Genomic DNA, 26495 nt, shown 5'->3' with positions numbered 1-26495 from the left:
TACTTAGTTGTACTTATGCTGGACTTGTACATGGATCAAGATAGAATCATTCAAACCGAGCAAGGAAATTCTAAGGTTTAAAATCAAGAAAGACACATGTCAGTGTTGTATCCTTGCACTGTGCTTATTCCTAGACATGCTGACTAAGTCATCAAAGAAGTTGAAGAACTCAGTGTCAGGATGGAAGGAAGGCTTATTGGAAACCTTCATTATGCAGACGACACAAATGTAATTGCTGAAACTGTGGAAGACTTGACACACTTGAAAATGAAAGAATCCTGCCTCAATAGGGATCACAAATTAATGTAAAATCTTCACAACTGAACGAATAGCTAATATCACGATATGCGGAAAAAGAATGAGCTGGTTGAGCACTTTGTCTTGCTTGGATCCGCAATCAATGAGCACAGAAGCAGAGGTCGAAAGACTAAACAATGCATACAGTGGTTAAGTCTGCTACACATGACCTCTTGTTGAAGATCATGTGTCAATCACTGTGTTTGGTTGTCTCTTTCTCCTCTTCTTTCCCCTACCCTCCTGGTATCATGAGGAAGGGGGAGCTGATGGCAATGATTGACACATAACCACTACCACCCCCACCCCCAGGGGAATGGATAATAGAAACCATGGGGGAAGCGAGACAGTGGTCTGTATAAGATATGAAAATAATAATCATTTATCAAGGGGGTCACAAGAGTTGGAAGTGGGAAGGGAAAAAGGAGGAGCTGATACCAAGGGCTCAAATAGAACACAAGTGTTTAGAAAATGATGATGGCAACATATGTCAAATATGCTTCATACAATTGATATATGGATTGTTATAAGAGCTGTAAGAGCCCCCAATAAGATGATCTGTTAATTAAAAAATAATAAAGTGTTGAAGATCAAGGGTGTGATTCTGAGTGGAAGGAATGCCTGACTCATGCCATCGGGTTTCCGTTTGCCTCCTGTGCATGTGAGAGTTGGAAACTGAATAGGGAAGAATAAAGACTAATGACTGCATTTGAAATGTGCTACAGGAGAGGAATAGTGAAAGTAACATGGACTGTCAAAAGAATAACGAAATCACTCTTGGAAGAAATACAGGCAGAAGGCTCCTTAGAATTAAGGATGATAAGTTGCTGTCTCAAGTACTTTGGACATGTTGTCAGGAGAGAGAAGCTCCTCGGAAAGAGCGTCATGCTTGGTAAAGTGGAAGGGCAGCAAAGAAGAGGAAGACCCATGTGTTAGTCTGGGTAGACTAGAGAAACAAGTCCAGGGAGACTCATATGTGGATAAGAGAGAGCTTTATATCCAAAAGCAATTGAATATTGACAAACATCCCAGCCCAGCCCACTCCAGATCAAGTCCATGAAACCGATATTAGCCCATATATCCGATACAAATCTATAAATTCCTCTTCAGACTCACGGAACACATGCAATGACACTGAATACAGGAAAATCACAGGTCAGTGGGTGGAAAGTCTTGTGGATCCAGTGATGATGTAAGCATCTCAGTGCTGGCAGGGGTCTCTATGTGGCTTCTCCAGCTCCAGGGCTCTGGCATAGCTCTGTGTGTCTTGTCATCAGTAATACAATGCAGAGAGTGTGTGTATCTGACCTCCGGTGAGTTATTGATCTCCTCCGTGCCTGAAAATGAAGTCATCAATCTGCGACCTGATTGACAGGCTAGACTCCACCCCTTCGCAAGTTGACAAAAGATTACGCAACTGCCACAATCCACAAAGAGATAGTTTGATGCAGTGGCTGCAACAATGTGCTCAAACATAACAACTGTGAGGATGGCTCAGAGCCAAACATTGTTTTGTTCTGTTGCATACTGGGTCGTTGTGAGTCAGTATTGACTTGAGGACAGCGGACAACAACAATAGGAGAACAACAATAGCAGGGAAATCTGCACTCTTTGGCAAAATGGCCACAGGCCTTCAAACGGGGAAGCTCCTTGACCAGGAGAGAGCTCAGAAAGCAGAAACAGATGACAAAGAAGAGCAAGCAGTAGTGGCAAGCACGGGGAGGAAATGGCAAGGATGCTTTGACATTACAGGGGCTGCAATCCACGTGATGAGATCAGTGGGAATGAATTGTTGGATGGAAAACCAATTGGTATGTAAAAGTTCACTCATATCACAAGAAAAGGCTAAAAGCAATAACAAAATTGTAGAAGGAACCAGAGTGTTTTCTTCAACCAGCAAAAGATCTGTTGAATGTGAGAAAGGAGAGAAAAATCTTTTTTTGTCCTGAAGGCAAAATTTGGTCTAAAAGTTATTACAAAGGCAGAGATTTTATTTCTCATTTAAGAAAAAATTCAGGCATGAATTCGCTCAAATATAGATTTAGGTGATCTCTTGATTTTCACAGGAAATGTTCAAATTGATAAAATGATTTATTTATCTTGGAATTATACCCCCCAACTTAAAAGAAATAATATTGTTCATGGAGATAATATTTATGACCTTCCTTAATCATGGTGTTTTTGATCAGTGGGCTTAACAAGGTAGCAACAATATTTATCAACAAAGGATGAATAGCACAGGCATAATGCCCTAAGAGAACTTACACCAGGCAAAGAGAAAGGGGCAGATTGCGTAAGTTCTCCAGTTGTGGTGAGGTTCTGCTGACTTAGCTCTAACTCACAGTGACCCTATATGCACCAGAATAAAACACTGCTCAGTCCTTCCCTAGACTCACAAAGATTGCTAGATTTGAACCCACTGCAACATGGATTTCACAAGCCCCTGCCTTTTTGTCATCAAGAGGGATCAGAGTCAGCCTCTCAAAGGGATGGATTGACATAGTATGGACAACAACAGACTCCAACATAGCAGTGATGGTGGGCATGGTGAAGGATCGTATAGTGCTTTGTTTTGTTTCATTCTGTTGTTCATAGAGTTGATATACATTGGAACCCACTTGACAGTACTTCACAGTGACAGTATTTTGCCAAGCTTTAACTTTCTTTCTTATCTTACTTTAGCACACTTCAATACTAGAGGGGAAAATCAAATATGTGCTGGCAAGTTGGCTGTGCTGCCCTCTCTTTCCTAGCACTTTTTTGGTGTATGTCTTACAAGTACATAGACTTCTCCACAAACCATGATGGACATTTTAAAGCATTTCATCAGGATGACTTTGTAACCCTCCATGGTACCTGAAGAGGTATCCATTAATGTTCCCCAAGGGTGCATGAATGCATTTCTTGATGGGGGAGCATAGCTGGTAATCCAGAAACAAATGGTTCAGCAAGCACACTTGTGATACTTTGAGGTTACCATTGACCAGACCAACCAAATAATACCTGTACTGTGCGTCCACGGAGCGCACACATCCCTCTGTTTTGAGGAAGGAAGACTCAGGTGCAACTTCATGAGTAGGTGGTTCTCATCAGCTCTTTCAAAGGTGTGCTATGCTCTTGGTATCTGACGTCACTCCACCCCAAATTCTACAATGACTTTCAAGCAGTGAACACTCTCTTTGGAAAAACTCCTCCCGGTTGTAAGAAGTGCAAACAAGACTCTGTCGTCAGTAACATTGATGTACATATTTCACGGGGAAACTTTGATTGACGGGAGCCTGTACTGTACAAAACTTGAGGAGGCATATTTGCAAGCCAGGAATGGAAATGGTCATAATTCCACCCACACATTATTCCCATTCTCAACCAAATAATTGCTAGAGATATACTGTCTTTAACGGAACTAGTGAGTCATGTGTCTAGAGTACAGAACATGCATTTCCCAGAGTGCAAACTACCAGCGTGCCAATGAGACGCTCTTATCAGTGTGAAGTGTCCCAATCCTGAAATGACACGGCTGAACTCGGCTCCTCTCCAGCAAATTTCTCTGAAAGGTGTGATTGCTGCGGGTCGTGGCGGGGTGGGGGGTGGGGGGTGCCTTCTTTTCTGACCTTCGGATATTAATCCCACAAATGGCATTCTCCATGAAATACATCATCTCACCACTGCAGCGAAACCATTGGATTGCTTGGATTTCCAAGAGCACCGAAGGATACCTAGACTCATTTCACAAGGATTCTTTTGCCTCAAAAATAATAGACACAAACCAAAACTCACTGCCATGGAATCCATGACGACTGGTTTCCAGGCTGGTTTCCAAGACTGTAACTCCCCACAAAAGCCTTGTCTTTCTTCCTCATAGCAGACCGGTGGTTTAAAATGGCTAACCTTGCAGATGGCAGCCCAACAGGCTCCTTCAGAGATACAGCGATGCCATCAGAAATGAACTTTGTTGGGTTATACGTTTCCAAGGGTCTCTGATGCTTTTTAATAGAGAAGCTGAGCATCGGCCGATTCTGCATGTTGCTCTCTTGTAGAATTGTATCTAGAATTTCCTTGGGGGGAGCTCAGGGGATGACACATTCAGCTGCTAAGGGAATAGACTCTGGTTTAAATCCACCAGCTGCTCTGAGCAATAAAGAAGGGGTAGTCTGCTTTTCAGAATGATAATAGACTTGGAAGCCCAGTGAGGCAGTCCTACCCTGATCTAAAGCATGGCTGAGTAGGACTGAACGGGGTGACAAAGGGTGAGGAAGAAGAAGCTAAAGCAGTACAGAAGGAGCAAGACTCAACGGGGATGAATTACACTGCTGCCCATCGTGTGTGTGTGTGTGTGTGTGTTCTGGGCTATGTGAGCCCTGCATACCCAGTGACCCTAGGACAGAACTGTCTGCACCATTCGCTGAGGGAACACTAAAAAAAATTGAAGAATATACTTCCTGCCCAAGCCAATTGGGTAAAGTCCCTTTGTATTTTTCCATGGCTTGCTCTTGCCAGATGGAATATTTGGCCCTTAATAAAGTGGTGTTGGAGCAGATTTTGGAGGAATGGGGTTTTTTAAATGATTTTTTTTAATTCCTGCAAAAGGTTACTTTGGCAGAGATGGCTCCTATGAGATGCTAAACCTACAGTCTTTTCTATCCTATTTCACCATCTGAAGAATTGATACGCTCTATTTTCTCTAACTGTGCCTCCAAAAGAATATGGAAGAAATTATCAGAATAAAGATTCAGCGTCGGCACTGCTCTCGTGCAAAGTGAACACCTGCCTTCCTAGATGCTTGGGCTAAGACCCTCCTCTCCCGCCCCTCCGTCTTCAACAGGAAATGCTCACAGAAGCAGGGTGGGGGATAAAAGCAACTGAGAAATACCAGAATAGCCTGGAAGTCTCCTTTTTCTAGTCACAGAACAAGTTTGAAGGGTGTGTAATATGAATGTTGAAAACGTACTAGTAACCTCCCTAAATAGAACTAGTCCAAGTTAGGAAAACCACATTAACATGGAAGGAGAAATCATGGTAAAACACACGTCTGTCTTTTGAAACACAGCCATGGCAACAGCGTATGCAAGATATCCAGGCCCAAGCCAAGTCCACTGCTGTCCAGTTGATTCCAATACCTGATGACCCTATGAGCCATGTAGAACTCATCCGTGAGGTTTCTGGGACTCTTCATGAGGGTGACAACATCATCTTTCTTCTCTCCATGACAGCTGGTGGGATCAAATCTCTGACCTAGCCATTGGCAGCCCCATGCTAAACCCACTATACCACCGAGTGCTCCTGCGAGATCACCACGGGGGTGGGAGGCAACTCCCTGGGAAAAGAATTTGCCCCCCTGAAACAGAAACATTCCCTGAGCAACAGAATTTAAGTTTCTCTTACATACTTCAGGAGCTTGACCGTTCTTAACCCCATTTTATCGGTAAGTAAATTGAGCATTAGAGACATCATGTAATTTGTCCAAAAGTGTCCGGGTGGAATGCAGGAGAGAGGGAAACAATTAGCTACGGGTCTCTTTACCCCTAGCATGCCATACTTCTTTCATATAAGTACTGCTACCAGGGACAGTGCAATTAAGGCCTTTTGGCAGAGATAGAAGAGCGAGTGAGGCAAACCCTGATATCACCAGCAGACTGGAAAGAACAGAACATCATGCCTGCTGAAGGGGACTCCCACAGTGCACCTTGCTGATTGGAAAAAGACCAAAGATGTATCAAGAGATCAGTCCCTGGGGAAGAACATTATGCTTGGTGAAGTAGAGGGGCAGGGGAAAACAAAGAAGGAAGATGCTTCATGAGATAGATTGACACTCTGGCTGCAAGATAGTGCTCAACGGCGAGAACCATTGTGCGGTAACCCAGGACTGGATGGTGTTTCCTTCTGCTCGGCATGCGCCAGACCCAAATTTGAGCACTCAGCAACAACCACAACAAAAGGTGCCTTCTTACCGGAAGTCTGACGGCAGAAGCTGTGTGGTGCAAAGGGCTCTTAGCTGCCTATGAAACGGTTGCTGGTTCAAGTCCACTCAGCGATGAAGAAAGATGTGGAAATTCACTGCAGATAACTCAGCCACTGGAAGCCTGAGGAGCAACCAGTCCACCATAACTGGTTTCGTTGTGGTTCTTAATTAGATTCAGAAAACGAAGGCTCTGTCTAAGAAAAAGAAGAAAAAATTTAAATTAAGTATGTGTGTGTATCTGTACTGGAATAGCAAGTGCACTGGGATTCCGCACACTGGGATTGGAGGTGGTCCTAACACGCTGCTGTAACTGTAGATGTCTAACGTTGTGTCCTTGGTGTGACAGAGGTCTCCCAGAGAGCTCTGTCTGACTCCAGCTCAAGTGCCAGCCTGAGTTTCCCTGTTGGTAAATGTGGAGCAGTAAGTAACCTGACCAAGATCATTGCCACAGACAATGCACAGAGTGAAGAACTTGGATCCTGCATTTCAAATAGACCTTCACTGCTGTCTTTGTATCATAATTTTCAGAAGCAAGTGGACCCAGGCACCTCCAGGATTCTTTGTTTTCCAAGTGTTCCTTTGGTCCATTCGTAGATAAATCTCAGCATACGTTCTTTATATCCTACACCTCTAGATTCATTTGTGGCGAGCTATTGCTACAGCACATGTGAAAATAGAAATCTTATTTTAATTAGTGAGCCATAAACAGAGTAATGAACCAAAAGGGCATAATAGAACAACCAAATTGCAAAATTATCATTTGAAAATCTCTTATCAGTTCAGAACCCAATACTTTTCAGTTCCAAACCTTTGTAGCATAAAATATAGGGTGCATGCCTAAACAATACAGTTATGTTTATTAAATGACCTTTTATCAGAAAAGTCTTTGCCTCACTAATTTAATTTAAACAGATCAATAGTGACTAAAATTGTGGCATAAATGTGGGCTGTAACAATACTATTTTTAAATGGCATTGTGTTATAGAATAAATACATATTAAACAGATGGTTAGCAAATTGGTAAATGAACATTTGGTTTCTCAAAGTTCTGGATATATATTTTAAAACTCATTTTATAAATATATATATATTTCACAATAAAAACTAGATTTAAGTAGAAAATCAATACTTATTAAAGACCTGAGACAGACATAAATCTCTAAATGTATCAACTGAGAAGTGACAAAAATAAAAAGGAAATCAGTAGGTTTTACTACAGAAAAATACTTCCAAACAAATCATCTGCCATCAAGTTGATTCCAACACATAGTTACTTTAGGGCACAGAGGAGAACTGTCTTGGTGGGTTGTCTAGACTAACAATTTATGAAAGGAGAAAGCCCCATCTTTCTCCAACAACTAGCTGGTAGCTTCAAACTGCTGACATTATGGTTCACGACCCAACTTGTACCTCACTCTGCCACCAAGAATCCTTATTTTCAAGTAGAAACTTTAAACATTCTAACAAGAACACCAAGCCAAAGAGTAAATCAAAAATAGGATGGAAAATGAGTTAATGACCTTACAAAAACCATAAGAATGTTTGGCAAGTAAACTACTAATGGGTCAATGGACAAAAATATATAAAAGCATTTAAAAAGCAAAACACACAGTAAGCAAGTATGAAAAGGCATTTATAAGACAATATAAACAATCACTAAGGAAATCAAGATGAAATGCATGCCTAGCCATAGCACTCACTGCCATCAAGTCAATTCTGGCTCATAGTGACCCTGCAGGACAGATGGAACTGCTCCTGTGGGTTTGCAAGACTGTAACTCGCCATGGGAGCGGAAAGCCTCATCTTCCTCCAGAGAAACTGCTGGTGGTTTCAAACTGCCTACCCTGGGGTTATCAGTGCAACCCATAACCCATTACACCATCATGGCTCCCACAAATATATGTATCTATAATAAAATATAAGGAGAAGCAACATAAAACAAGAAGATAGCCATTTTCTAGTAAATGCTGCTACGTGCAATCTACGCTGTAAGTTCATAAAAGTCACTTTACAGTGAATAGAAAAAAATATTTCTTAGAGATTAAAGTGCTCACACCCTTTGACCAGATAAGTGCATTTCTGGAAATATGCCTCAAGATAATGATCTGAAATGTGAATATTTTACACAGAAAATGTTGTTTCCCTTAGTTAAAAAAATGAAACATTACCCCTTTGCCCAAAATCCACATCATTAAACAGTCATAATGAAAGCAGGAAAGAACCTGAAGTGGGGCCACTGATATAATAAGCAGACAGGTGTGATGCCAAAATGCATGCATGCCATGATTAGAGATACTTAAAATGCACATAAAATTAAGGAGGAAAGATAGACTCTACTATGCAATCATGTGATTGAGCATTGATTTTTTTCAACTTCAGTAATATTGTTATGATACACGATGAATTTAAATAAATGAGGAAGTGAATAAAGCATCACTAAAGGAAAAGGGGGTATGTGCTCAATGTCTCAGATTTAAATGGTTTGAAAGGAAATAAGCTTAAATAATCACCAGGCGGCATCTGGAAATAAATCATCAGAAGAGACTTAGGGGCTTGTTCCATTAGGTGCTGACAGTTAAAGGAAGCACCCAACATTGACTTGCTCTCTTCAACTAACTATATAGGAAATGCCAAGGAGTTGGTGATTCAAAGGTCAGGTTGCCCTCAATATTACGGATTAAAAATGCTCTTGTGTTGCCATTTGTTCCTTCTACCCACACTGATGAATTATTAAAAAAAAAAAAAGGATGACTCAAGATTCCTTCTTTGAAAAACATGAAACACTTAGGAAAAAGTAAAACAAAAAAGAAAGAAATAGTAAAAAGTGAGGCTCGATCCTGTTGACTAGAGAATTTTCTTTCCTGGGTTATTTTTCTGTAAATTTCCTTGGGTAAAGAAAGGTTATTGAAACCCTTTTTTGATGGTTGAGAATGTTTTGATTGTAATACAAAGTTGCTATCAATATATCTCTCACTCAAAACACACTGTCATTGATTGAGTCAATTCCAAAATTGAGAATCTTAAACAGAGTAGAAGGCTACATTTGCCTCCTGTGGAGTGTCTGGTGGTTTTGAACTTCTGACCTTAGTATGGTTAGCAGCCCACCTATGCCACCAGGGCTATAGAAATGTCTCAATGGTACAGAAGTTTAACACTGAGCTACTAACCCACCAGCCTGTCCATAGAAGAAAGATATGGCACTCCATAGACAGAATAAACTTGGAAATCCTATGGGGCATTTTCCAACTCTGTCTTCTGGGTTCATTAAGAATCTGCTGGAAGGCAATCAGTGAGGTGGTACAGATATTAAAGCACTTAACTGCTAACCACAAAAGTTAGTATTTTAGTGCAGCACAGGTAAATCAGGAAACTTAATTAAAACAAACAAAAAAAGGCCATTGGGAACAATATGAAACACTGTTCTCCTTGAATGCACACAGGATCATCCTGAGTCACAGTCCACTTGATGGCAACCGGTTCGTGTGTGTGTGTGTGTGTGTGTGTGTGTGTGTGTGTGTGTGTTAGCCTTAGCTTCAATAGAGACGATTATCATAAAGAGTGATTCTCTCCCTGTCAGCAGGTGGGTAAACCAAGTGACAAAAGATGTGATGATTCATCTAATTTTGCATGCACCCACTGTTCGGGTGGCAGCGTTCACAAAAGAGTGAGGCAATTGGGTTGCTAGCCCAGACATCTGCTCCATCAACAGCTTTCTATTATTCCAAATATAGGACAGTGTGATCTGGCTGTTTTATATGGAGATAGCTTGGGCCAGACTCTTGGGAGCAAGTGGGAAAATGAGTATGATTACCTGCAGGCATTTGGACTCATCTTGGACTATGCTGCATTCGGTAGTTCAGACATGTGTGCACTAAATACTTAAGAAGTGTCTCTATCAAAAGTATTCTCTGAGCCACTGGGATGAAAGCATGCCCCGAAACACGTTTATCTTACCTTCTGGGGTTGGATAGCCTCCATGGACAAGAACACGTCATTGTTGAACTGATTCATAGCGACTTGAAGTTGCAATCCTCAGAGCCTGCCTTTCTCTAAAAAGCGATTCAAGTCGGCTTCCATCTTTTTCTGCTCTCCTCTCCCATTTGGCCCCAGAGAAAGGAAAGACGGAGTGGACTTTTCCAATGCCATTCTGGAGGGCTCAGGTTGACCTGGGTTTCTGCTGCAGTTTAATTTGTGAGTATGCAATTAAACGTAAAGCACTTAATTGGATTACACTCTCTGTTTGGCAAACCCACAAAATTGACCCAAAATGGACCTTTAGTAGAAAAAAAAAAGATGACAATTCCTAATAGACTGCTGCTCTCCTTACAAGAAGAAGAATGCTGTACCAGGATGGGAGGAAGGCTCAGGAATCTGCAGTCTGCAGAGGCACAACCTTGCTGACTGAAAGCCAAGAAGACCTGAAGCACTAGCAAATGAAGATCAAAGACAACAAGCTTCTGTATGAATGAAACCTCCGCATAAAGACACATCCATCACGATTAGTCTAATAAACAACATTATAATACGTGATGAGCATTTTATGTGGATCCACAATTAATGTTCATGGGAGCAACAATCAAGAGTTTAAACATCTTATTGTATTGAACATTTAAATTCTTGACTGTCGCTCCCATGAGCACTTCACTACTTTCACCATTTACCTTGATGTTGCTTATTGGTCTAATCATATTGCATTGGTCAGGGGCCCTGGTGGTGTAGTGGTTACACCTTTGGCTACTAACCACAAAGTCAGTAGTTCAGAACCACCAGCTGTTCTGTGGAAAAAAGACAGGGTTTTCGATTCCTGTCAAGAATGATAGTCTCAAGGACTAGCCGAGCCAGTCAGGGTGCAGTATAGCACCGAGGAAACATACAACTTTCCTATAGTTCTTAAATGCTTCCTCCCTGCCCCCCCCGCCCCCCCACTATCATGATCCCAATTCTACATTACAAATCCGGCTAGACCAGAGCATGTACATGGGTACAGATCAGAGCTGGAAACACAGGGAATCCAGGACACATAAAGCCCTCAGGACCAATAATGCGAGTATCAATACCAGGAGGGGAAGGGGAAGGTGGGAGGAGATAGGGGGAACCGATCACAATGATCTATATATACTCCCCCCACTGAGGGACAGACAACAGAAAAGCGGGTGAAGGAAGACATCAGTCAGTGTTAAGACATGAAAAATAATAATAATTTATAAATTATCAAGGGTTTATGAAGGAGGGGAAAAATGAGGAGCCAATACAAAGAAATATTTTGAAAATGTACAACAAATGTTCTTGACACAAGAGATGCATGTGTGGATTGTGATAAGAGCTGTATGAACCCCCAATAAAATGATTAAAAAGTTAAATTTTTTAAAAGATGAAATAAATACATACTTGCCGTATGAAAACAAAAGAATGACAATCTCTGAAACTCATGGGAGCAGTTTTACCCTGTCCAACAGGGTTGCTATGAGTCGGCAATGACTTGACGGCAGTGAGTTTGATTTTTTGGTTTGTATTACATTGGACTCATCTGCTTCAAAAGATCTCTTTAAGGTTTTAAAGAATGAAGATGTCACTCTGAGGACAAAGATGCTCACGGCATTTTCAGTGGCTTCCTGCACATGTAAATTCTGGACAATTAATAGAGTGGATTAAAGATATTTTTATTAATAATTAATAAGTATGATTATCAATTCAAAGAATAATTGATGGCCTTCATTTAGCATGCTGTACAAATATTGAACATGCCACTTGTTTTTCATACTGTGGTAGCTTGTATATTGCTATGATGCTGGAAGCAGTAACACTGGTATTTCAAATGCCAGCAGGATCGGTCAAAGTGAACATTTTCAACAGAGCTCCCAGACGAGGAACAAACTATAAAGAACTCAGCTCCCAATTCAGGGGAAGCATCCACTGCAAACCTTATTCATAGTTTCAAAACATGTGGATGCATTTGAATTTTGGTGCCAGAGAAGAATGTGGAAGAGACCATAGACTGCTAAAAGGACAAAAATTATCTGTCTTGGAAGAAGTACAGCCAGAATGTTCCTCAGAGGCAAGGATGACGAGACGTTGTCTTACATGTTTTATACATGTCAGGAGAGGCCAGTCCTTGGAGAAGAACATCATGCTTGATGATGGAAAGGGACAATCAAGAGGAAGGGCCTCAAGAAGATGGATTGACACAGTGACTCAAGCATGGGAACAATTGCAGAGATGGTGCAGAGACCTGGCAGTGTTTCATTCTGTTGTACATCAGGTTGCTGTGAGTCAGAAGCAACTTGATGACACCCAATCATTACAACAAAAGAAAGATTTTTTTAAAACTGTATTGAGAGATGTGTAATCAGAATGCTTTACAAAGTATGTCTCATGTCCTCTGGACTTGTTATCAGGAAGGACCAGTCCTGAGAGAAGAACATCATGTTTGACAAAGAAGAGAGTCAGAAACAGAGAGGATGCTCCTCAACCAGACAGACTGACATGAGGCTGCTATAATGGGCTTAAGTCCCGTGATGATGGTAAGGATGGTGCTAGCTTACCAGGCAGGGTAGCATTCTGTTTGCACAAAGACTCATCATGAGTTTGAACCAACTAAATAGCATAACAACAGCCCTGGTTAAATCAATGCAAGGATTTCGCTATAATTTGTTTGAAATAGATCCTCAACCTATTTTCAAATTGAAACTGACCTAATCATCTTCTGGATATATTTTCTATACTACCTTAATTTTCTCTACAGCACTAGAAGAGACTCTTATCAATCTTTTATTTTTATGAACAGATAGAAGACAAACTACAAAGAACCATTCCTACTCATGCTTGGCAAAGGCTGGCGGTTCCTCTCCCACACAACAACTTAAAGAGAAAATTAATGAAAAGGATGTTTGTGCCCTGATTTGTCAACTTCAATTCCCCTCGATTATAAAATATGCCTCTACAGAGGCCCAATTGTTGGCCATATAAAGGGAGCCAGTGGATTTCTCCTAGATCTTCCCTGTGTCTACACTATGATTCAATAGTAGAAGTACAGCTTTCCACGTGGAAGTCCTGGGCTCAAGTCCCAGCCAATGCACCCCTGGCACCGTCAAACTACTTCCGTCCATGCTGGTGCTGAGTGGATGACAGTGGAGCATGTAGAATAGTATGCCACAGAAAGAATATGGATTATGGCTCCAGGTAAAGACAACCCAAATCCTCACCATTGGAATAGTAGGGAGCATTGAGATAAATGGAGAAAAGGTTGGAGTTGTCAAGGATTTTGTCACGCTTGGATCCATGGTCAATGCTCACGAAAGCAGCTGTCAAGCACTAAGATGATGCTGTGCACGGGGTAAATCTGCTGCGCAAGACTTCTAGTGCTGAAAAGCAAGAATGTCGCTCTGAGGACTCAGGTGTGCCAGGTCCGCGCCAGGGTATTCTCAATTGCCCCATATGCGTGTGAAAGCTGGACATTGAAGAAGGAAGGCTGAAGAAAACACAATGCATCTGACTGATGGTGCTGGACAAAATAGTGAGAAGTACTGTGGACCGCCGCCGCACGAGCAAGCACATCGTTTGGAGGAAGTGCAGCTAGCGCAGAGGCAAGGATGGCGCGACTTGGTCTCATGTACTTTGGACATCATATCAGGAGAGACCAGTCCCTGGAGAAGGACATCGTGCTTGGAAAAGTAAGTGGAAAAAGAGGAAGAGCTTCGACAAGATGCATTGACACAAAGACTGCAACAATGGATGCCAACGGAAGAACCATTGTGGGGGTGGCGCAGGACTGGGGGATGTGTGGCTCTGTTGTGCATGGGCTCGTGATGAGTCAGAACCGCCTCCAAAGCACCTAACAACAACAACAACAGCAGAAAGAAAGCCCTCATGATCTCCTTCCAAAAGTCAGTCGATAAAGACTCTATGGATAGCAACAATTTAATACTTATACTAACCATGAGCGTGGTGCAGGTCCGGCCAGGGCAGTGGGATTATCAAGGGTTGGGGTTGATGCAATAGCAGCTAACAACATGCTTGCAGAAGCAGGATGTGTTAGTCTGGGTAGACTAGAGAAACAAATCCATGGATATACATATGTGCATAAAAAATATGTATATATAAAAGCAATTGAACATTGAGAAAACATCCCAGCCCAGTTCAGATAAAATCCATAAATCCGATATTAGTCCATATGTCCGATATCAATCTATAAAGGCCTCTTGAGACTCAGGAAACACATGTAATGCTGCTGAATGTAGAAGATCACAGGGCAGTGGGCAGAAAGTCTTTGGATCCAGTGGCATTGGAAACATCTCAGCGCTGGCAGGAGTCTGCATCAGGGTGGGTTCATGTGTCTTGTCAGCTGCTATGTGAAGTAGTGGGTGAGAGTCTCTCCTGCCTCGAAGGAGGAGTACTGGATTTTCCAGGATTCTCAGGAGAAGGCCATGCCCACACAGAGGTCTCACTGGCTATCTCTGGATTGACAGGTAGACTCCACCCCGACACTCTTCATCCTCAAACTGACACCAGATTAGGTGACTGCCACACATGGCATCCCCTACCCCCACACTGGCTATCCCTGGAGCCTTATTATGGCCAGAACCGAATCTTCAAACTGAGAAGCATTAGATATATAAACATCCTTCCATGTGGATGATTAGCAAGTCCCCCATTACATCTTGTGACATCTGACGCTAAGTGTCCTCTGAAAATCTGACCTTCATTAGCAGAGCAAAACCCTCATTCAGACGGTGCGTACCTCTGGAAAATTAGAATCAAAAAGAGCTCAGAGAGGCACAAGGAAAAAAGATCTGTGAACTGTATGAGGGAGCAGACCCTAAGGCAGAACCTTAAATAATGTAAGAGCTTTCGTCCTGAAGTCTTTGATAGAATATTTGTGGGGTTTTTTTACCCTGTTTGACCCACTCAGTCGCTCCATGGGAGAAATGCCTGGTGATTTTCTTCCAAAAAGATTACAACCCCCAACCCCCACAAAGCATAGTAATTATTATGACCGAATGCGACTCTTTCATGTGGGGTCCTTCAGACCTTGCCTCTAGTCGAGCGGCACTTCCTCCTAGGGATGGGTTTGTTCGTGTGGCAGGTCTGAGTCAACTAGACATCATGTTTGGTAGACTGCATGACAAAGTGACAAAGCAGTGACAAAGAAAGGGACTCTTAAGAAGATGGACGGACCCCTTGGCTGCAACCAGGAGCTCACACGCAATTGGTGCGGGACCACGTGGTGTTCTATTCTGTTCTACACAGAGTCCTATTGCATCAGAACCGACCCCGAGGCACCTAATTATAGACAGCATTCAACAACCGTGACAGCTTGTCACCAAAGTTCTAAAACTTCTTTCAATAAAGAATGCAATGATATTTCAAACCATTCATTGCCTGCTTCAACCACGTCACACACTGCATGGAATGTCTAAGTGCGTATTTTAGCTCGTGACAAAGGCAATACCTAAGATGACGTGTGCATTGTTCTCCACTTCACATGTCAACTGACATTAACGCGGCATTCTGTCAAGTGTGACAGACAGGGATGTTGCCCAAAAAGGAGTGGGTAAAATACCAACTGTGCTTGTGTTATCGGTGGTGTTTATGCTACAACAAGGATGAACACATCATCGTGGTTTCCTCAAAGGCATGACCTCAAGAATCCAAAAAGGATGCGTTTCTTATAGGCTTCTCTCTGATGGTGCATCTGTGCGTTGTGTTTGGTTTGCTTTGGTTTGTTTAGCGAATGCACACTGAAAAGAGAGATGCAGAGCTTGCCAGGAACGAGAGATGAAATGGGGACAAGCAAACATTCATTTGAAGGTTAAAAGGCGTATCGCAGTTACCCTGCCACTTATTTTAGTAGCTGATTCATGCTCAGTACAGTCGGCTCTTCTCCCACACATGGTGAGGACTGAGAATAGGAAGGCTGCACAAGCTGGGGGAGAGGGAGGAAGAGGGTTAGGGAGAGAGAACTTTTAGACACCTCAGGTATCGCTCATGTGCCCTGCATATAATTCAGTTTGAGTTTTATTGTGAGCAGTCTTTTGGGGGGGCTGGGGGGATCACATAGATCAGAATATTGCTGATTGAGAAATGCAGAGAGTCTCTGGATGTGTTAAACACTCATTTTCTTAATGTCCACTATTAATATGAAGACTAGGAAAACTGTCCGTTCACAGGAAGCAAAGATAGAAGCGATTCCTTTCCGACTCTTTCAGTAGTCCTGCACATTATATTTTCAGCCAACCAAACCCCAAACTGAAGCCATGGAGTCAGTCTCAATCATAATGACACCAAAGAAGTAGATGAGGTTACAGATTGGTGTTGTTGATTCTGAAAGCTAGGTCTTTCTCTCCAGTAGCCATTTAGTGGGTTTCAACTGGTGATGCTTTGTGCTGGCGGCCATATGCACCCTCGTTGTGCCACGAGGGGTCTTCTGACGGAGTATCTTTACACCTAGTATCTGTGGGATTCAGAAAGGTGACTCTGCTGCTATAGGTATAAGAATCCGGTGTATTTTAAAAGAAGGCAATGTATAATTGTGAAAATGAATTTTTAAACACTTCCATCAAGTAGATTCCAGCATAGAACTGGTGACCCAGGGTTTTGGAGACAATCTCCATGGGTGCTTGGGGCCCTCATCCCTCTCCTGCAGTGAGGTGGACCTCCAGTCTTGTAGTTAGCAGTGCCACCAGTGCTTCTTCAACCTGTCATAAATGTCCCACGTACATAAAATAGAGATGGCTGACATAAGAAGAATCCAAAACTACGTGGGGAACAATAAGGGGCTGAGTTGAATTGTTTGGATCTAAATGCCATCAGATATCACAGAAGATTCGAGATTCCTGTAGACTGGATGCATGGTTAGGTTCTGGAAGGCAAATACATTTTGGAATGATACCAGAATAAAGTTAATTTCGTTCATGGAAATACTACTGCTGCTGCAATTTTGATTATGAAACTAGATACACTGTTTGCAAAGGCTAGAGGCAGAGGGATGCTGTTTTGGGGAAACATAGGGAAGCTGATGAACTGCTGGTGCAAATAGTTTAGGAGCTTAGCTGCTAGCCAAAAGATTTGAGGTTCAAATCTACCCAGAGGTGCCTCTGAAGTATGTCCAGGAAAAAATCTATTGTAGAAAAATAACAAACCACCAGAAACCATATGAAGTTCAGGTTAACTCTAACACTCAGGAGGTTACCATGAGTTGGGAATGACCTCTGCGGGTAGCTGGTTTATCTAGAGTGAGGAGAGCATGCGTGCTCTTGGATCTAAAGCCAACAACTTGTATGCTAAATTTAACTCAAGTTGGGAAAGGGATTTAACATTGCCTTCTTAACCATTCAGATCCCCCAACTCTTGGTTCATGATGCAAGTTAAGAATTTGTCTGCTCCAGCCCTTCTTTGCTGTTATAGTTGATCTTGTGTTTGCAGCCTCTAGGGCAGTGGTTCTCAACATGCCTAATGCCGCAACCCTTTAATGTAGTTCCTCATGTTGTGGTGACCCCCCAACCATAAAATTATTTTCAATGCTACTTCATAAGTATAATTTTGCTACTGCTATGAATCGGCTGACCCTGTGAAAGGGTCGTTTGACCCCCAAAGAGGTCGTGACCCGCAGGTTGAGAACCGCTGCTCTATGGTAAGTTGAGTGGGCCCTGCTGGCTCAGTGGGTTAAAACTGGGCTGTTGACTTCGTTTGGTGGGTATGCAGTGCATCGTATTATACAGAGATGTCAACTAGCACATCCAGTTCCTCTTTGGCTCCTCGGCCCCAAATGAAATGCCTGGTTTAAAAATGGTTGTCAATATCTAATTGATGGGGAATATAAAATAAACCATGCTATAAATTGAATTGAGTTATGAAATGGATTTGTGTATATCAGTAGCTATGCCATTTGCAAAACTGCCAATGATAACCTGATAAAACATATTGCTTTTAAGTCAGTTCTGATTCATGGTGACCCAGGAAGACAGCGTAAAACTGCTTCTGTGGGTTTCTGAGACTACATCTTTCCAAGAGCAGGAGGTTCATCTTCCTCCCTTGCAGTGGCTGTTGGCTTCAAACTGCTCATCTATTTTCACACCAACTCATAACCCACACATCACTAGTCATATAGACTTTCCCAGTGAGAGGGGTTTAATTTTGGGGGGCTCTTGGATGTTAAGTAAGAAGAACTGTGAGGGTGAGTTGGCACAATATCACAACTGCTGCGATGTTAAGTATCATAATATTTTCCATGTGCAGAGTAGCCTTCCCTTATCAAAACACTGTCATCTTGACTATACTTCCTTAATTTAGTAACACTTGTATTGTCACTGTTTTCCAAAGGAGAAGATGAAAGAACCATTTCTCTATATATTCCAGATTCTTCTTGCTTTATTATGATTTTATTTTTAGGCTCCCTCAAATCGGTTGTGACCTACAGAGACCTGATATACAGCAGAACAAAACACCACACAGACCTGCACTATCACACTTGTTCTTAAGTTTAAGCCCAGTGGTACAGCCACTGTGTCAATCCAGTTTGCCCAAAGACTTCTGTTTGGGGGTGGTATTTTTACTGCCCTTCCACTTTACCAACATGATATCCTACTCCAGGGATTGGTCTCTCCTGATTACACGGACAAAGCACACGAGAGGAAGTCTTGGCCTCCCTTCCTCTAAGGAGCATTCTGTCTACATTTCTTCTAAGACAGAATTTTGCTGTTGTTGTTGTTATTTGGGCAGTCCATGGTACTTTAAATATTGTTTGCCAATACCATGGTTACAATGTTTTGCTCTTTCTTTAGTCTTCCTTATTCAGCATCCAACAGTCCCACACATACGGGATGATTGAAAACACCATGGCTTGGGTCAGGCTCACCTTAGTCCTCAAAGTAACATCCTTGCTTTTCAACACTTTTAAAAGCTCTTCTAAAGCTGATGTACCAAATGCAGTGTGGTTTTTGATCTCCATGAGCGTTGATTGTGGATACAAGCAAGACGGAATCTTTGACAATCTCATCTCCACTTATCATGATGTTTCCTATTGGTCCAGTTTTGAGATTTTGGCTTTCCTTACTTTGAGTTGCAATGCATACTGAAATCTGCGATCTTAGAGCTTCATCAGAGGGCTTCCAGTCCTCCTCACTTGAAGCAAGTAATGTTGTGTCATCTACATATTGCAGGTTGTTAATAAACCTTCCTCCAATACTGATGCTGAATTCTTCTTCATATAATAAAGCTTCTCTGATTGCTTGCTCGGCCAACAAATTGAATAAGTATGATGAGAAGATACAACCCTGAATCATACTTTTCTGATTTGACGCCATGCAATATCCTCTTGTTCTGGTCATACAACTGCTTTGTGATCTATGTATAAGTTCAAGATGAACCCAATGAAGCGTTCTGGAATTCCCATTCTTCTATGGTTTGTTATGATCCACACAATAGAAAACCTGAGCATAGTCCATGGAACACAAGTAAACATTTCCAGATATTCTCTGCTTTCAGGGAAGATCCATCTGACATCAACAATGATATCCCTTCTTCCATGTCCTCTTCTGCATAGAGCCTGAACCTCTGGCAACTCCCTGTCAATATACTGCTGCAACGATTGTTGGGTGATTGTCATCCGCATTTTACTTGAATTTGATGTGAATAGTACTGTTCTATCATTTGAACACTCTGTTAGGCAACCTTTCTTTGGAATGAATACAAATATGGATCTCTTCCAGTATGTTAGCCAAGTAGCTATCTTCCACACTTCTTGGCACAGACGACTGAGCGCCTCCAGTGCTTCAGTAGCTAGTTGAAACATTTTAATTGGTAGTCCATCCATTCCTGGAGCCTTGTCTGTGACTAAGGCTTACAGCTTGTACTTCTTCCGTCAGCACATTGGCTCTTGCTCAATGCTCCCTCCTGAAATGGTAAACTGTCAGCTGATTCTTTCTAGTATGGTGACTTTGTGTATACTTTCTGTGGTAGTCTGGGTAGACTAGAGGAACAAATCCATGGACATACATCTGTATATAAGAAAGAGATTTATAGACAAGAGCAATTGAACATTGAGAAAATATCCCAGGCCAGTTCAGATCAAGTTCATAAGTTCAATATTAGCCCATAAGTCCGATACCAATCTATAAAGTCCTCTTTAGACTCATGAAATACGTGCAATGACTCGGAATGTTGAAGATCACAGGCCAGTGGGTAGAAAGTCCTTGGATCCAGTGGCATTGGAAACATCTCAGCGCTGGCAGGGGTCTCTGCATCAGGGTGGGTCCATGTGTCTTGTCAGCTGCTATGTCTCCCAGGGTGTTAGCAGTGTCTCCCACCTCCAAGGAGGAAGTGCTAGATTTCCCAGAATTTTCAGGAGAAGGCCATGCCCACACAAAGGCCTCATTGGCTATGTTCTGATTGACAGGCAAGACTCCACCTCCACATTATTAATCCTCCAATTGACAAATGATTATCTAACTACCACACTTTCCATCCTTTTTTGCATCATTTAATATTTTTCCCATAGAGTCTCTGATTATTGCAACTTGAAATTTCAATTTTTCCTGAGTTCTTTCAGTTTAAATATGTTGAGTGTGCTTTAATCTGGGGGTTTCCTAACTCAAGGTCTTTGCACATTTTTTAATAATATTTTACATTGTCTTCATTAGTTTCCCTTTGAAATTTTTAGTTAACCTCTTTGGCTTCATCATTTCTTCGATGTGCCTTAGCTACTCTAGATTGAGAGCAAGTTTCAGTCTGTTCTGACATATGCTTTGATATTTTTTCTTTCTTTTTTACTCTATTTTTTACTCTATTTTTAAAAGACCTTTCTTTCAAAGTTCTTTTTAATGATATTTTGCTTTCCTTTATGTTTCTGATGCCATCTTGAAGTTCATCAGGTCTTCCGTCATCAGTGTTTAAAGCATCAAACTTGTTCTTGAGATGGTCTCAAAATTCACATGGCTCATGCTCATGGCTGCATTTTGCCTCTTGTGGTCTTGTTTACACTCTCTTCCACTTCAACCTGGCCTCCTCAAAAGCTCGTGGCCATCAAGTCAGTGCTGACTCACAGCGATCCCTCCATGGGTTTCTGACGGTGGGTAACTGGTAATGGGAGCAGCAAGTCCAGCCTTTTTCCCTGAGAGCTGCTGATGGTTTTGAGCTGCCAACCATGCAAATCGCAGCACACCTAGTAACCCTCTATCACCAGCGCGCCTCTGTCTGCACTTACATATGAAAAATCAGGGGTTTCTTCAACAGTCAGCCCCTGGCTTGGTTTTAGCTGCTAGATCTTTCTTAGACTTCCTATTTTGAACTTTTATAGTAAAATGGAGGAGTTTTTTTTTTTTAATAACTCCAGGGTACACAGCAAGAGACTAAACCTCAGAAGGTTAAAAATAGATGCTGCTCATTCTTCTCAGTTTTACCAGTTTTTGTCAAATGGACTTCGACTCGTTGCGACCCCAGGCTTGTCGCACAGGGCAGAACTGAGCTCCACGAGACTTCCCCTTGGCTGATTTCCATGAGCTAAGTGTTTCTCCCCAGGCATCACGAGGTGGACTTGAACATCAAGCCTTTCAGATGGTAGCCCAGTGTGTTAACCACCCAGCCATTTTCTGTTGTGGTTAGATGCTGTGGAGTCTATTTTCAACTCGGGGTTGTCCAATGTGACAAGGTCGCACTGTCCACTGGACCGTCTCTGTTCTAATCATCACAGGAGCAGATCGCCAGGCTGCTTCTCTCCCAGGAACAAATTCAAACCTCCAACCTTCCGCCCTTTGTGGTTGTTACGTGCCAAGGAGTTGGTTCTAACGCTTAGTGACCCATATGCAAGTGAAAACAACATTGCCCCTCCTACACCGTTTAGGAACCCACTAGTAGTCTACCTGGCTCCCTGAAGATCTGTCCCCTTTTGTTAGTTACTGGGAATTTTCTACGTGGGCAGTGATAAGGCTAGGATTTGAATCGGTGTCTGTTTTAGCATCCAGTTTGCCCTTTTCTTTGCCATTTGTCAGCGATCAAAATACTAAGTGCGGGTGGTTAAGTGGGCTGCATGTTGAGCTACTCGCCTTATGGTCAGCAGTTTGAAGCCCTCAGCTGCTCTTCAGGAGAAGGACGGGACTTTCTCCTCCCATAAAGAAGTACCGTCTCACAAACCCACAAGACATTTCTACTCTGTCCTATAGGGTCGCTAGGAGATATACTGAACACCCTCAAAGAGTTCAAATGAAGCATTGCATTGGTTACGTCTGCAACACGATATCTCTTAGACATGTTGAAAAGCAAGGATGTTACTGTGAGGGCGAAGGTTCTTCTGACCCAAGACATGATATTTTTAATTGTCTCCTATGCATGTGAAAGTTGGACATTGTGTTTGTCCGGGTTGACTAGAGAAACAAATTCAGAGACTCTCATATATGTATAGGAAAGAGCTTAATGTCCAGGAGTAATTATATATTAAGAAACTATCACAGACCAGTCCAGATCAAGTCCACCATCAGTCCATAAATTCCTCTTCAGACTCACACAGGAAATGCAACCATGCCAAATGTAGGAAGATCACAGGCAAGTGATTGACATGTCTTGTGGATTCAATGGTGGTGGAAGTATCTCAGAGTTGGCATGAAGCTCCTCCAGCTTTCTGAGTGTGGCTTCTCATGGCTTTTCAACAGGAAGGTCAAGCTGAGGGAGAGTGTGTCCCGCCTCCAGGGAGGAAGAGATGAAGTTTCCAGAATCCGCCTGAGAAGTCCATGCCCACCAGGAGGTTCAGTCAGGCTGTAACCCGATTGACAGGCTAAATGCCACACCATCACTCTACTCACCAAGTTGACATGAGATCATGTAACGACCACAGACATTGAAGAAGAAAAACCAAAGAAGAATTGGTGCTTTTGAACTGTGGTGCTGGAGAAGAATATGGAAATCACCATGGACTGCCAAATGAACAAACAACAATTCTGTCTTGGAAGAAGCACAGCAAGAAAGCTCCTTAGAGGCAAGGATGACAAGACTTCGTTCCACATACTCTGGATAGGATGCTAGGACAGACCCGTCCCAGGAGAAGGACGTCATGGTAGGTAAAGCACAGGAGCAGCAAAAGAAGAGAATGGCCCTTGACAAGAAGAACTAACCCAGTAGCTACAACAGTGGGCTCAAACATAAACACAATTGTGAGGAGGACCCAGGACTACGCTGTGTTTTCCTTCTGTTGTGCATAGGGTTGCTATGAGTCAGAATTGATTTGTAGGTACCTAAAACCAACAATGACAATCAAAGTGGCAGGATTATTATTTTTTTAACACTATGCACCAGAAGGCACCACGCCCGTGGTTATTCGGCACTGTGACCATGCTGTCTGGTCTCCACTGTGGGCATGCAGCAATAACGGACATGGCACAGGGCTGGGAGCCACTCTCACATCCCTGTGGGACAGTACTTTGCTCAGACCTCAGCGTGACCTATGAGGCCTGTGTGTTTGTTTGGTGCTTTGGATTTTCTTCTTTCACTAGAGGATGCTTGCCTCTGGCTACTGCTGCTCTCATTTCCTTGACTGAGTTTATGAGAATTTTTTAACACAACAAAGACCAAAGTTCCTGTCCGCAGAGGAGATTACGATCTATCAGTGGGAGAAGGACAATGCAGCTGGTGGGACACAGAATCCGTGCTTATTCATAAACACTCTGCTGGCCTTTGAACACTTGTTACCAACAGCAGGGCATGTTTATACAGTTGCTTCCAAAAATAAAACTGGAAGAAAAAAAATCTGTAAAACAGAAATATCACACTTTCGCAAATCCAAAAACAGTGATATTTGGGGGTTTGTTTTGTTCCCTCTACCCCAAATTGAGATATGGGATCATAGATACCAAAAGATAAAGACTAGATTCCAAGCACAATCAAACTGAGAGTAGTTGTTAAAATAACACACCATCTCCTTAGCTTTAGATACAACTGCTTTCCTGAGCTCTCTGACTAGATCCCAATATCCCAGCCACCTGTGCAAGTCCCACCTCCATATTATAGAGCAACAAGGGGCTATACTTAAAATTGTATAGACCCTCCAGGGTCTGGGTTTCAGACTGTTCCCAGCATACATTCTGGCTGGCTGGTCCTGTGCTGGGTCCCCAGGGCTGGCATAACAGTCTGGATGGCTTGAAACGCAGTTTAGGTTTTCTCTGGCACTGAGGGAGGCTCGTGTGTGTAGCTAGATGTAAATGGAGTCAGTGCCCACTCTCAACTCATAGACAATAAAAGACTGCCCAGCCCTGACCCGGCCTCACAATTATTCCAGTGTTTGAGCCCATTTTGGAATCTACTGTGTCAATGTCAGTCTGTCTCATCAAGTCTTTCTCTTTTTCTTTGATTGCCTATTGTAAATCTTCCTAGAATCTGGAAGCCCAAATTCAAGCCATGCTCGTTCTGAAAGTTTTTAGTGGCATGCCTCCGTTTTCTGCTGGGGACTTCACCTGGCACGTTCCCACTGGGTCTATTTGTCTTCCCTATCTCTGCTCCTAGGGAATACGAGTCAGAAAGAGATAAGGGCCCATTACAAGAACCTCATCGGAACCAGTTCTATCTGCAGTTATCTGATTTACTACTGAGGGAAATATCACAGGTTCAAGGTTTAAGACTGAACATGACTTGGGTGTTTGGTGGTGGTGGTTATGGGAGGCATGGCAGGGAGGAACATTTCTTTCCATATGAAAAAAAAAAGAGCTGACACAAAGGGCTCAATAGAAAGTAAATTCTTTGAAAATAATGACAATGTATGTACGAATGTGCTTCATACAATTGATGTATGGATTGTAACAACAGCTGTAAGAGTCCTCAATAAAGTGTTTTATAAATAAATAAACAAAACGAAATGGTCATTTGTCTTTAGATGTTTAGACTGGGAACTCGATCAGCGTCTCTCTCAAGAGCTCATCCAACTCCATAAAATTACACAATTACTTAGTAGGAAATTTATAAAACATAATTCCCTTCAGAAACTAAATCCAAGCCTGAGAAATTAAAAGAATGAAAGATAAGAAGAAGTGGAAGGGAGAGGAGGAAGAGGAGGAGGAGGAGGAAAAGAAGAGGAAGGAGAGAGAAAAGGTCTTGCATCATTAGTTTCTTCTACTTCCTATTTCCATTACTCTGCATAAAACGAGTCAACATGTGAATCCGGGAAACACTGTTACCCTGACTGAGTCAGACTGAAGCGTTATCTGCGTAAACTGTTGTTTCACTCTGGGTTTTTAACAATTCCACTTATATGATAAACGGAGAACAGAGATCATTGAAAAAATGCCAGGAAACATAGCAGAGGATTTAGCACCATCAGTGTCATTGAGGTATAGTCAGTTACTATGGCCCTTCTAGTCCTAATTCCTTTTGTGATGGACTGTAACGCTGTATTCTCTGCCTGTCACTATAATTCCACTTTGGAGTCTGCTCTCTGCTATACTAATGGATGAAGTTGAAGTTAAGTCCTGGTTTTAGTGGACAACCTGAACCATTTCATAGCCTCTGTTTTGTTTGTTTGTTTTTGGGGGGTGGTTATCTTTAGACTCTATTAGCATGTATGATTTAAGACACCATCTTTATTGTCCTTGTAGGTATGGTCAGCTAAAAGACAACAAAACACAACTCCATCAAAGCCATTCCTCAGTTCATAAGAGCCCTGTTAGGCAGAGAACGAAAAAAGAAAGCCCAGTGCCAGATCTCTGTCTGCAGTGACAGAGGCTGAGACCACAGCATCAGACTCAGGAGAATAGCATTAAGTGTATAGGGTACCTTCTCCTCGTCTGGCCTGAGATTATGGGATTGTGAGACAGGTTGACTTTCCGGCTCACAGAAGCTGAAGCCAAGGGACCCCATGTGTCTGAGAGGCTGAGAGAGACCTGACTTCTGGCTGATGAAAGTGGTGCTGTAGAGCAATGTATTCTGGCTGTTGACTGAGACTGATTTGTGGTACCCTATGAACTTCCTAATCCAACACCAAACTCACTATGATTCCAGTTCATAGTGTCCCTAGAAGAAAGGACTGACTGCCACTGTTTGTGAGACTATAACTCTTTATGAGAGTAGAAAGCCTTGTCTTGGTCTCTAGGACCAGCGGTGGTTCATCCTATTGACCTTTTGGTTAGCAGCCCAACATAAAACCCACTATACCACCAGGGATTTCTAACTTCCTTAATAAACACATGAAGACAAATCTGATCTCTTGGCAGTAAGGTGTCAAAGGAGGTTAGATATGGCCCTTCACACCATGTGTTGCACTCAACTACCA

The sequence above is a fragment of the Tenrec ecaudatus genome, chromosome 10 (genome assembly GCF_050624435.1).
Source record: "Tenrec ecaudatus isolate mTenEca1 chromosome 10, mTenEca1.hap1, whole genome shotgun sequence".
In the NCBI taxonomy this organism is placed as follows: domain Eukaryota; kingdom Metazoa; phylum Chordata; class Mammalia; order Afrosoricida; family Tenrecidae; genus Tenrec; species Tenrec ecaudatus.
The sequence above is the reverse complement of the archived record's forward strand: the minus strand, read 5'-3'. Positions refer to the sequence as shown.